Genomic DNA, 13,589 nt, shown 5'->3' with positions numbered 1-13,589 from the left:
AACTTAGCTGAATATCAGTTACGGCAGCATTTATTTGTTGATGTCGTGTTAGAATCGAAATAATATACCAAAATCGGTGATTTTATCGCTTAATAACATCACTGTTTGTCGTTCGGATGCGCATCATTATATCACTCGGGCTACGCCCTCGTTATATAATTCCTCGCATCCGAACTCCAAACAGTGATGTTATTGTGCGATAAAATCACTGTTTGGGATATATTATTTCTTAAATAAGTAATGTTACTAATAAAAAACATTTGGAACCAAAGTTGTATGTTTTACACAATTTTTAACCATTTTATTAAAAGAAAAGTTTTATTTATCAAATGTGCTTATGCAAAAACAGTTCTAAATCCTATGGACCTTTGTGACTTTGAAACAATTGCATAAAGCTTTTTAGCTTAAAATTTACATATCTTTCAACTTTTCAATCAACTACCAACTAAAAGGTTATCATATAACTCTTAATCTATTTGCAGATCAATATTAAGCTTAATAAAACTTTAAGTGACATTATGCCCATTCAAGGGTATACAGTGAGTGAACAGGTGAAAGTCAAAATAAGTTTTTATATTGCCATAGTTCCTTTTAATTTAATAATTTACTTCATATAAACAATAAATAACATCCGGATCGAAACGGAATTTCTGTAAATATTAATTAGAACTTACCTGAAACGTTTAGTTTATAAAACAATTGGGGCAGTCTTTTTATATTTTAGGCAGATCCAAAACATTTCCCAAAATAAACTGTTAGTCAAAAACCATTTTAACAGTCAATCCTTTGAACTAAAAAGTCAATTCAGCTCAACCTGACTATGAAAATATTAGCATAATGTCACTTTAAGGCGCATCAAACAAATCATCAATTGTATAATTGCATTTGTCATACATTCTTTAGTTGATAAATTGATGAATATTTGATTGATTGATTAATTAATTGGTTAATTGACTGACTACAGGAAACAAAAACAATATGAGTTTTAAACATATATTCTTCATAGAAAGAAACAAAACGTTAACATTCAAACCAGTTCAAATATAAAGGTTACGAATAAAAGTTTTGTTTTCAATAATTCAGAATATATATTTCATGTGCTAACTGCAAACACAGAAAACTTTAAAAACATTACGTATAGGAACTGTAACAAACATATTTTCATTACACTGCATTAAAATAACCAAAGTTATAAATATTATAAAATACATAAGCTTTAGCTGCTCAGAATATGGATATATTCTATTAACTCGAAAAATCAAACTAAAGGTACCAAAACATGCCTTTGTCGCTAAAATGTAAAATATTTATACAATTAACAATAACTACCTAAAGCATGCTCAAATTTAAACATTTCCTCTTAAACAATAAATTCTATGGTGATATGCATGTATAGAAAATCTCTAAACAATCTCTTAAAAACTTAAATGTCTTCATGCAAAATGTTAAAAAGGGATAAATATGGTATTTGTGCACCAAAGGTTCTATCTCCATGAACACGAAATTCACATAATAACATTTGTAATAATTTTCACACAAATTAACATTTCTGCAAATTATTTTGACAAGACATAGAAAAAAACAATGTTGTTGTCAATTTCCATGCACATTTTGACATAAAATCAAAATATAATTACATTTTCATATATTTTTTTTCCGCCTAAAAACAAGAAAACATGGATAAATTAATGTAACGAAGGTACCAACTCCACATCTGGAGTTAGGACCTTTGTTAAGTTCCTCCAAGAACCATTTTCACCTTAAAAACAAAGAAGTGAGTAACAAAAGGAGGTTATTCTAATTCAAATAAACGTTCTTTAAATCACAAAGGTCCTAACTCAATTTTACCCTAAATTGGAGTTATATATAGGTACCTTCTTGCACTGACCCCTTCAAATTTATTATATTTATTATTATCATTTAATTTACATCAGTAGTGTTTAAGATGTTACAAGATCTTAATTTGCAAACTCTAGAGCAGGGACGTAACATCAGTTGCTGTTCTGTTACTCGCCTGCAAAAAATCCAACATAGCCAAATAACTCATTCAGTTAGAGCTACATTCTTTCTACCAGTTCTATATCAGTATTTCTTTTAAATCTTCTTACCTCAGTCTTGGTAATTTCCACCAACGTATAAATTCCTTCAAGAAGGATCAATTTTATATGATGGTTTCCGGTATCAATATATAACACGTACTAAGGTCATACATTGTACCTACCTCGGTATTACAATTTGTCCAATTATTTTTAAACAGTTTGACGGATTCACTTATAAAATTATAGATATTCATGTATCTTATTCCATCCATCTATACACCTATGTGGAAAGCTATATCTAATCGTTAGAAAAACAACATGTGTGTGCAATAAATGTTTCACAGAAAATGGGCTCTTTTTGGATGTAGATGATACTTGTAGTTGGCAAAAACACTTAGTTAGAAATGTTACGCATGAAGCAGATGTGTCTCAAGATCAGAATGCAGAGATACAGAAGAAGCTGTTACCTACATGTATTCACATACCGTGAAAGGGGTTTTGTAGCAGCAATGTATGACGCAAATGCATAATCAAGGTCATTAATTTGATATTGATGAAGTAATGTTTGAACAATCATTTACAGAGAAACGCGCGAAAGTGAAAAACTGATTGAAATGGCCAAAGAAAGAAAATATGATCAGGATTGAAGCGAACAATTTGCTACGTAAAATACAAGAACCAAAGCCAAGGAAAAGGATGCGTTCTTTATAAATACGTGACACTGACAAGACGCTAATTGCGGAATGTAAATCTAAATAAAATTTGTACTTTACGTGACAAATATTATAAAATCAGTTAGAATAGTTACAATGCATTGATTAATTAAGTACTTTACTTGTAATGTGTAAGCTATGGACTTTTAATTAATAACAATTCTGTAGTTATTAACAGGTAAAATTGCTCTTACCATAGTTTTGAATTTTATGTGACAAAATATATAATAAACCTAGTGTGAAGAATGATGAAACATATGAACATGACAATTATCACGTGGCTTGTTTTTAGATTTGACCGAATTTGTTGTACATTAGTGTTTTCTAAATTAATTTATGTTCAGTTATTTCCAATAATTTTGTATTTTACGTGACAAAAAGTTCGCTGTATTTAAAATCAGTTGTTGGCTGCAATTAAGGGTTTAAAGCCCCCACACTCAATAATATATCTGTAAATGGTAATGCATAGAAAAAAACGTCAATAATAAAAGTATAACCTGCTTAAGTAACTATTTGATTATGTTGTGTCAGGTAAATTGTTAAACAGGTTGCAAACAGTTTGCACATTATTTTATACTAAACTTTTTCCCCTATCAATAAAAATACATTGTTTTATATATACTAAACTTTTTTTTCAATTTAAAGCCCTATCAATAAAATGCTCTATCAATAAAAATGGGTATTGTTGATTTTTATTGATAATGTTAAAAAATCTGTTATTGTTTTAAATGTACAAGGATACTGTACGTATATCATATAACGTAAAATACACATTTAAATGCACAGGGTTTGTCATATCACTAAATTTGTATTTAACATTGATGTTTCTGGTCGAACCCACATATAATAAAATATTACTTTTAAAGAGACATCAAACTTCTATTTTAAAATGATATGACTCCCATACTGGAACATTTAAAATTCACCTAGATCTATTACGGTATTATTGAAACTTTGAGAACGAGTATTAATTAAACACATTACAGTACACCAGGTCCAGACTTTAAGTATAATAAATAGACTACGTACACGTTGAGTATATGTACAGTATGCATACATAATAGGAAATATTATTTCAAATCTTAAGAATAGCCAATAGACAATGCGCCTGCTAAGTATGTTAAAGCATGAAATGTGACATCTTTGAATATTCGTCCTTTTTCCGTTGAATCTTGGTTCCTTTCGTTCTTTAGATAAAATGTCAAGGCAATATTTATCTCCCTTTAACCTTTTCCCTGATACAGCCCCCTTAATTTACTGCTTTACACCCCATAATACAGTAGCCAGATAGATAATCAATAATCAATATCCTACTGATAAGGAGTCACACACTATCTCCATATAGGGTATGATAAATTATAGGTAAAATTAGTCAAATTAGATACCTATATACTTTAACTGGAAAATAAAGTATTAAGTTGTGTTTTGACAATTTTTGTATCAATAAAAAGTTTGTAGAGAATTGAAATACCTTTCCAATGGTATAAATATCATATTTGTTGGGTTTATACAAATATGTCTACATGAGTTATAAAGTAATAAACTATATACTTGATGGTGTTTTTTTCTCCATTGTTTCAGATAAATTAGGCTACTTATGTGTTTTAACTAATGTGAAATGGTTTAATTACAAGTTTGACAATATATATGTCAATGTAAGATTTGTAGAGATTTGAATTATCTTTCCAGTGGTATAAATTTTATATTTGTGGGCTTTATAAACAGTATAATTACAGTAAGTTATAAACAATAAAATGATGTATAATTTTTTCTCTCATTAGGGAAATATGGCTAATTTATGCAGCATTCATTTTTAGTGAAATAAATAACAACAAGTTCTTTTTTTACCTTTTTTTATACCAGTAAAAAGAAATCTCACTTTGTTTTTTTTTTTTTATTTATTTTATCAGTTTTTTTTATAATTTATTTCATAATAGTAACTGTCATTTCTGTAATACATGTATATAACTGTTGAATGAAATATTTTCAGAATTTCTGCTGTCATGGTCATATATTTTCTTCATGAATTATGAATTTAATTAAATTTTATCATTTATAGATCTAATTTAGATCAAATGATGATAATGGAAAGACATCCTCGAGTTCCACGGCCTTTTCGGCATTTTCATGTTGCCGACATCAAAGATGATATATGGGATATGATTTTATCATGTCGTATAATACACGGCCCATGCTGTGTCTGTTATGAAAACAATAGCGCACATGAAAGAATTTAAACTATTAAACATTTCTTTGTCGGTCATTTTCTTTAAAAAATCGCCGCTGCTACCGGAAATATTTTTATTGCAGGGGCCAGAGAGATACCCCTAGTCAGGACGTTAATTAATCCGTGTATATACACATGTCAGCTATCATAAACCAAAACAAACATCAAATCCATTATACCATGCCTGGCACGTGAACGACCCGTGATCATATAAATACTATTTATTCATTAGATGCTATTTTTAGACACTTTTGTTCCTGTCTTACGATACGTTCTATATTTATTTCATTGACCCGCGCACTCATTAACTGCGTGACGTAAGGAAAACCCTCACCTGGTTGGTCGCTAATTATACAAAAAACTTTAAATAGTAACACCATAATTTTATGCACGGAATCCCCTCATGAAATGTTGATCTTTACGATAACACAATATACAGGTCTATTTTCCGGGAAAATTGTTGATTTTTGGACAGGTAAATATTGAAGTCGGCGAAAGTCGCTTCCATTGAGATCATGCATGTCGGCGATTCTCGCTTACATGCGGTAATCGATAAAGCCGTCGATTCTCGCTTCTATCAGGGAATGGTAAAAGACGGCGATTCTCGCTTCTATAAGGGAAAAGGTTAAGTAATTCCCATCACATGATTCCCCGGCGAAAACGAAAGTAGCAAAAATGTTGTTCGGCGTAAAATTGTTCACGCTTTTTGCTTTTATTAACGCATCCCCGACCCAGAAAGAATTGCAGGAAATCATAAGACATGCAGAAACATGTAAGTTGTACAAATATGTGAGTCTTCTGGCATGATACAACCATTTTGTATTTATTTTCTTCTACTGATAAGCAGGCCTTTTCCTACTGTACATAGCCATTTTTGGAAAAAACGAAATTTTGCGTCGTATAATTGCTTACTGTACTGTGGTAAAATATTTGTTACTTTCTGAAACCTCCTTTTGACATAGTATTTTGAATGGTTAAAAATTGTTCCCAACCTATGCAAACATCATTCAAGCACTAGTAAACACTGTTAATATTTGATTATTATTTGCTGATTTGACAATGAAATGTGTGGAAATAGCTGTCTGATATAATACTGGAGTGAACTCTTGAAAGCCAATTTGCCAGTTTTGATATCAAGCATTTGAGTTCAATCGGAAATTTTAATCAATTTTTTTAACAATTGGGGTTGGTATACTGGATTCTCGTATTTCCGTGGTACCCATATTTCCAAGGTATCAGGCTTAAACAGTCTAAAGTGCCTCCTAGAATGAATCTGCCAGTAGTTTTACTTTTACTATTTTATTGTATTTTTATCGAAATATTATATATAGAACTAAAACAACATATTTTATTCAGATTTAGAGCAAGGTTGTTTAATATTCCACCATTTTTCTTTTAGATTGCATACCTTTTGAGAAAATCTTCTTTGTTAAACAACCATTGAGGTATTTGATAAATGCCAAAGAGAAATTCGCCCCTTTCAGATAAGCCTAGGTATGGGTGTCCTAATAGATAAAGTTTAATATTGGTTTTGCTTTTGAAACTGTTAAAATGTAATTGCCTTGGAAATATGAGAACACAAATTTACTCACAAAGCTGCAGATGGGTGTGTATTGGATTGTTGTATACATAATTGCTTACATGCAAACATTTAAAATGGAATAAACTATGATGCAATTGACATGTCTCTCCTACAATTATTCACTGTGTTTTTCCAGAATTTTATCCTCTTAACTTTTGTTGTCTGGGTTAAACAGTTAAGTACCACGGGAATATGAGGCACCAGTATACAGGGAATGGGTCCGTGGTGACATATTGGGAAAAGGCATGACAATTAATTGAGAGATATTGATGGACAGTCCATAAATTTACAGATATTTAATGTGTAATTGGCTATTTTAAGTTTATAGTAAAATCCTATGCCTGAAATGAGGTTTTACATTGATGGTTTACATAAGTTAAGATAATTATGAGATAAGTTAGTTTCATCCTTGTATTATCATCATAATTATGACAATTTTTTTTAAAAAGTTAAAGTCAGTAGTCTGAGATTAAGAGGTTAATACACGGCAGGAGAGGGCCGGAAGGTGATAATCGGCCCGCAAAATGAATAATGGACCCGAGGGCTTTAGCCCGAGGGCCATTATTCATTCAGGGCCGATTATCACCTTCCGGCCCTACGCTGACGTGTATTAATGTCTTTAATACACTTGGTAGATCTAATAGTAGCATTTCAAAAAAAAATTAAATAAATAACAAAAATATAGATCTAATCAAAACAAATAGACTTTGAAGTTCTTTCGTTGAAATTCTTGTCTACTCTTCTACTGTTCTGTACAGAGATGTTTTCTGTTTGTGTGTTCAAAGCAGTAGAACCAAGAAGCAAGTTTTATTTTTCATTTTTTTCGGAATGAATTTGTCGTATTATTTCTTCAAATTCAATAGTAAACAAAAATGTGTTTGTACTAAATACGCTTAAGGTCTCATAATAAAAATAAAAGCGATTCGTGCTGACAACCTACTTTCACTTTTACAGTTAACTGTTTGATGACGTTAAATGTGACGTCATTGTTTCAGTTTGTGCACGTGCACATGTTCTGCGGGCTGATAACTAGTTCTCGGCCCCGGGCCGCAAACTCATAATAGGTCACGTGACACTCATAATCAGTTGAAATCATAGGCAATTTTGTTACTATATATAGTAACAAGTGTATTAATGTTCGAAAATTACCATGATACAGCTACATCTAAATATATAATCAGTAATCTTAGTAATTTTAACCTTCAGTTTGAATTTCAATACTGTAAGGTCTGTTAAATTTATTTAATTCGGTAATATAGGGCAAAATACTGATATTTAAACAGGTTTTCGTCATATGGCCCACTAATCTGTACACAGGTCGTATTAATATGTAAACATACAAGTGAAAGTGATTAAAGAAATTTAAAACTTTTTGTACCTAATGCTGAAACAACACTTAGATTTTGTTTTGGTCATACATCTGCATGATTTGATATCAATTTTTAAAGAATGCAAGTAAAAATCAAGTGTTTAACAGAAAAATATGGGTGTTGCTTTCAATGGGAACTGCTTGGCAAGCATTTTTTAACTGTAATTTTACTTGCGTGCAAGTTGCATGCCAGTAAAATTACAGTTAAAAAATCAATGGCCTTTAAATTTATACTGTTATCATTTGATGAAACTAAGTTATGACACTTAAGTCTAATAGTGTTTAAGCTCACTATACATGCGTATCTTGGTAAAAAGGTTAACACCTTAGTCTAGGTAAAAAGGTTAACACCTTAGTTGTTATGCCAACACTTACTTTGAGTCATTGATATTTTCCATTCCTTTCTATTATTTCCAGTAAAATCTTATCAATTAAAAATAACAAAGGCAGATATGAGATGATTGCTATCTTATATTTTAATTGATAAACGAAAAATCTCGTCAAAAAGAATGTCTGCTTTTTTCAGATGAAAAGACTGGTGTGCAGGAGGCATCTAATATACTCAATGAATTGAACGGACCAATCATAGAGTCAGGGACTGTTAATGCTACTGGCACAGGCTGTCATTGTGTAGGTTACAATTGTGGATGTTGCTTGTTTATTAAAGTTAAAGACATCGGTTTGGATGATACAGGTATGGAATAGGGTTTAATTCAATTTTTACTGTGCTATTTGTGATGATAATTTCTTGCATATCAGACAGGATCGTCTACTGCTTAGAAAAACCCGTCTTACCACCCATGTTAGACATGTCCCATCCTCTAAATGATCTGATTCCCATGCGTCTTTTATGACTGACATGCGTTCTTAGGATGACGTTATTTTACCTTATGAGTGAAGTAGCTAAATATGATGTAAGTTTTCGAAATATCTTTTCAAAATATAATTGATTGACTATGCAAGAAAAATTATCAAACACTGACTGTCATCACATACATGAATATCTAGCTCTCGGTTAAGTTAACTGTTAAGTAGAAACTCGGCTGAGCCTCTTAACCGCCCTAAACAGTTTACCCTCAATCTAGATATTCCATTCTGTACTGATAGCTGGTGGAAGATCCTTATAAGATCAGTGCTGTTCTAATGTTGTTTCAAGCATGAATTAAATAAGAGATGGATTGACCTCCGAGTCATGACAAAAAATTATGTGTTGAAACATACAGTGTAAAAGAAACAGAAAAATAAAAACAAACTTTTATTTTTGAAAATGTGACTTATTCCGTTGTGAATTTTTGTGTAAGAATTTGTAAAAACAAGTTATCATAATAAATGTAGGTTTTTTATCAACTAGGAATATTAGCCCTAACATTAGCTTTGTCTTTCTTTCAGTGTGTGTCAACTTTACATATCTCCCAACAGACTATGGAATCAGATTCACACTGACTATTGATAAGAAGACACTCATTAACCAAACCATATCAGGTATTTTTTCTATATTATATTTAGATGATCTGTTTCGGAAAAATAGTCGAGCTATTTTATCCATGGTCATCAACGTTGGTGGCTTTATTGTCGTTGTTTTGCAAAAAATCTTTAATCAAACATTATAAAAGGTATCAACATGAAACTTAGAATACTTGCTTATCTTGACAAGGTGATATAGTTAAACAAGAGGCATAATTCTGCAAGGTATATTTTTGGACTTATGCCCCTATTTAACTTATTAGTTTTGTTAAAAGTGGTTATGTTAACAGACCAGACAAGTGAAACACAGCTGCTCTTAGCTTGTATTAAGCATTGATTAAATGGATCTGATACAAATATGAATTTATGATCTATTTTATAAGTCTCGTGTAAATAATGAGTAATGTGTTGAGGATATTGAATGAGTGTTGGTTCAATAAATTATTGAACAAGTGGAATAAAATTACATTATGCGAGGTCAATAAATTCAGTAATGGACACAAATATAATATTCTATTTATCACATACGTGAAATAAAGACTGTTTAAAGTGCATAAGAATAATTTTTCATTGGCATGCTTATAGTGTATTGCTAACATTTAGCATGTCTTTACACTATGTTTGTATACTGCAAATGACGTCACATCAAAATATATGCACGGTTGTGCAAGACCATTTTTACGGAGTCTCAAAATCTGCGCAGGTATGTGATAAGAAGAAATAAGTTACAGCAGGAATAAGTAAGATCATTTTAATAAAATTTCACTACTGAATTGTTGCATTTCAGCGAAGAATCCACCTCCAATATGTATAGATGTACCTGAACTGAAGAAGCTTGCAAGTTTATGTCTTGAGTTTAAGGACCTCAAGATCTCCAATAAAACGTTTTCAGGTATTTTTCTCAACAGATATTAACTAACTAGCAATGTCAGTTATTATTTCAAGTAGGAATTCATAAGTAAAAGACCAGACAGTTTGTTTACAGTTATAAATAAATGTTCACAAACAAACCTTACGCTTTGAGTGCTATGTCCTTCACCTCTTAAATTTGAACCCTGTTAGACACTAGTGGCAAATATAATTTGCTTGACCTTCACTTCTGTGATTCGAACCCTGCTAGACCCATTTGTGGCAAATTTAATTTTTAAAAAAGGGGTAACTCCGTGTTTTAAATTACATGTCCCCAAAATGTCGAAGTTACATTAAAGTTTTTTGGGGAATTGATGTACAGTTTGATTGTGAAAACTAAACCCTTCCAAAAAAGTTTTGAATGTCCAAATTTTTTGGTTAAAGGGGAATTTTACTGGCACATGTTTTTTTCAAAATACATCTGTTCAACAATAAAAAAAAAAGATTGAGCTTTATTTATTAAAAACAAATTTCCTTAAATATTAATTAAAATTTATTCAGTTTATGGAATTTAATTTTTTTAATTTCAATTCATTGGAAAGAAGTTTATAATGAAAAATTTTCATTTATTGGAAAAAAAATTTCCTAAATAGCGAAAGATTAAAATTGGGTCCGGTTCAAGTTTTTGTCAGCTGACTTTAATCTTTGGGGAATTTTGGTGCCAAACGGGACGTACCATTCAAATCCTTATGTGTCATTTTCAACATGTTCTTTGTAGCTATTAGAAATCTGAAGATGAATTTCAGCATAGCAGTGTTTGTAAATTGCAGTAAAGAAGTGTTCATTAATTAGAAAGGTTTATGCAGCGACTGGATATTTTAGTGGTTTAGAGTTTACAGAAGTTTTAAAGTGAGGGTTCAATCTTGGTTGGCTGCTTATTTTTTTTCTCATCCTGGAATACAATTATTTTGAAAAGTTTATGGTTCAATATGCATATTTCATGTGCTTTAACTGTTTGCCTAATAAAAACATTTTTTCAGGTTGTATTGATTTGACTGCTAGACTTGCCTTTGTTAAGGTAGAAAGTATCCAGTTTTAGGCTGCTTCAAGATCCCTCCCAGGAAATCAACCAGAAGGGCCAGTCAAATCACTGTCCAATGATAGAATTCCAAAACTAGACAAGGTCAATGGTCATGTGATGAAACATAATGAGATGAAAGGCTACAAAGGTGAAAGGTCAAAGAAACAAGGATGGACAATAGAATAAAATTATCTGAGCTCAACATCAATTGATAGGAAAAATGAGGAATCTTAATCATGCTAAATCTATGTAAAAAAATGGCCGTATTCTCAACTTGGAACTGAACTAGTTATTGAATTTTTTGGCCAAAATATTTATTTTTCTCCAAAATCATATCATATTTTTGGTTTGATTTTTAAAACAAATTATAAGTCTTTACTTCTTTCACTTTAAAAGTGTAGGCTTTGTATATTTTATATACATGATGATAAAGTAAAAACCATATAGCCATCTTCTATGGAAGAGTTCTGTAATTCTATGAAATAATATAACCAAATACCCTGTAATTATTTAGTTTATATAATTTTATCTCAAAGTGCTTTCAAGCATTTCAATAACAAAATGCAGCAATTGATTGAACATTAGAATAACTCAGAACTAAACGATAATTTTAGATGTATAGATACATTGTAGATGCATTTAAGAGAATATAATATGATTTTCATTCATTTTAATTTTGGATTTATGGATAGTGTTTTTTTTATTGGTCAATGTAAATAGCAGTTTATATAATATTTAGGAAATATAACAAATAGATAATTGACATTTTTTTCAGAACATTTACCTCCCTTAGAATATTTCAGCCATTTGTTTAAGAGGTCAATCAGGGGAGATAAAACATCAGTAGTTGTTTTGATAATACTGATTATAAAACAATAGGTTGCTCTCTCTAAAATATTGCAACCATTTATATTGGTGGGCAATAAAGGGAGATAAAAACTGTGGCCATTTAGACAATGTAAAAGACTTTGTACACTTTTATTTCTCAATATTTACCTCCCTTTATAATTCTGCACCCTTTAATTTTGAGACCAATCAAGGGATATAAAAAGCTGTAGCCATTGAGATATTAATGAACAAAAAGAATACCAAAATTTTAACAATTTTTACCTCCCTTTTGAGGAAATAATGAGTCCCACAATTTTAACAAAATTCACCTTCCTTTAAAGAAAGATATGAAAACTTATTAGGGAAATGATCTAAATCAGTTGTTGAATATTGACTTGTTACAAGCTTTTCCTCTCACAGCTGTAGGTTCGAATCTTGTTATTGACTTTAAATTCATGTATGGATGCTATTTTAAGCTTACAGAACATCAATGGTTGTGACTGAAGTAATGTACAGGGTAATTGGAGGTTTTCCTCCACCAGTACAGCTGGAAAGTTTTTATACTCATGACCATTGCCGTATCAGTGCTACTTAAAATCTATCAAATCAAACAAACAAATTTACTTAATCAAGGCATTTATTTACTTACTGCATATATAACCGGCATCTGGTTATAATAAGTCATATAATGATGGTTACTTTAAAGGCCCAGAAATGCATTAATTTTCTTGTTTCAAAAGCTTTTTTTAAATTTTTGATGTTCTGCTTTAGTTTCTAAAAAGGTTTTCTGTTTGGCCCTTTACCTAACCCCTTTTTGCCATATGGGTTTTGGGACATAGGGGTTAAATGTGATTTAGTTTTTGTAATGGAAAATCAAAAAAAATTTAATGTACTTTTTTTTAATTTGCAATTTTTTATGACAAAAAATTTTTACATTCAGCACTTTTTTACTTTCGGGGGAAAACCCATTTAATGCTCTTTAACCACCCTTTTAAAACCCTTAAATTAATGTTTTGCCCTTTCTAAGGAGGGAAAAAAATTAAATTCATTTTTGAGGCATAATGTCCCCCTTTCACATGAAACAAAATCAAAAAAAATTAAATAATCGGAACAAAAAGTTTTTTTAAAAAAATTGGAACCCTTTTTAAAAAAAGCAACTTTCTATCTAAACAAAAATTATGATAAAGCATAGTTTAGTTGTACTGGGAGTCTTTATTATAATAATATTGTATTAGAAAAGACATTCAAAAAAACAATGTAGTTCAAAATAAGAAAGAAGTGAGAAAACATCAATATAATATTTATTGAATATGGAAATAAGAAAAAATTAGATAATTATGTATAATTGACAATTGTTTAAATAGTTCTGTTGTCTGAGTGAGCAATTAAGAATTTTTTTATGCTGTACAAATGCTTTGAGTTGTAAACCTTAATCTT

General features: G+C 30.5%; 1 pseudogene; it reads left to right on the top strand.

Moving 5' to 3' along the window:
- The first annotated feature begins 5,610 nt into the window (after positions 1 to 5,610).
- LOC132741722 (uncharacterized) lies at positions 5,611 to 12,187 on the top strand (annotated as a pseudogene).
- The last annotated feature ends 1,402 nt before the right edge of the window (positions 12,188 to 13,589 follow it).

This window comes from Ruditapes philippinarum, unplaced genomic scaffold (assembly GCF_026571515.1).
Source record: "Ruditapes philippinarum isolate M1 unplaced genomic scaffold, ASM2657151v2 ctg737_1_1_1_1, whole genome shotgun sequence".
NCBI classification, from domain to species: domain Eukaryota; kingdom Metazoa; phylum Mollusca; class Bivalvia; order Venerida; family Veneridae; genus Ruditapes; species Ruditapes philippinarum.
The sequence above is the reverse complement of the archived record's forward strand: the minus strand, read 5'-3'. Positions and strand labels throughout refer to the sequence as shown.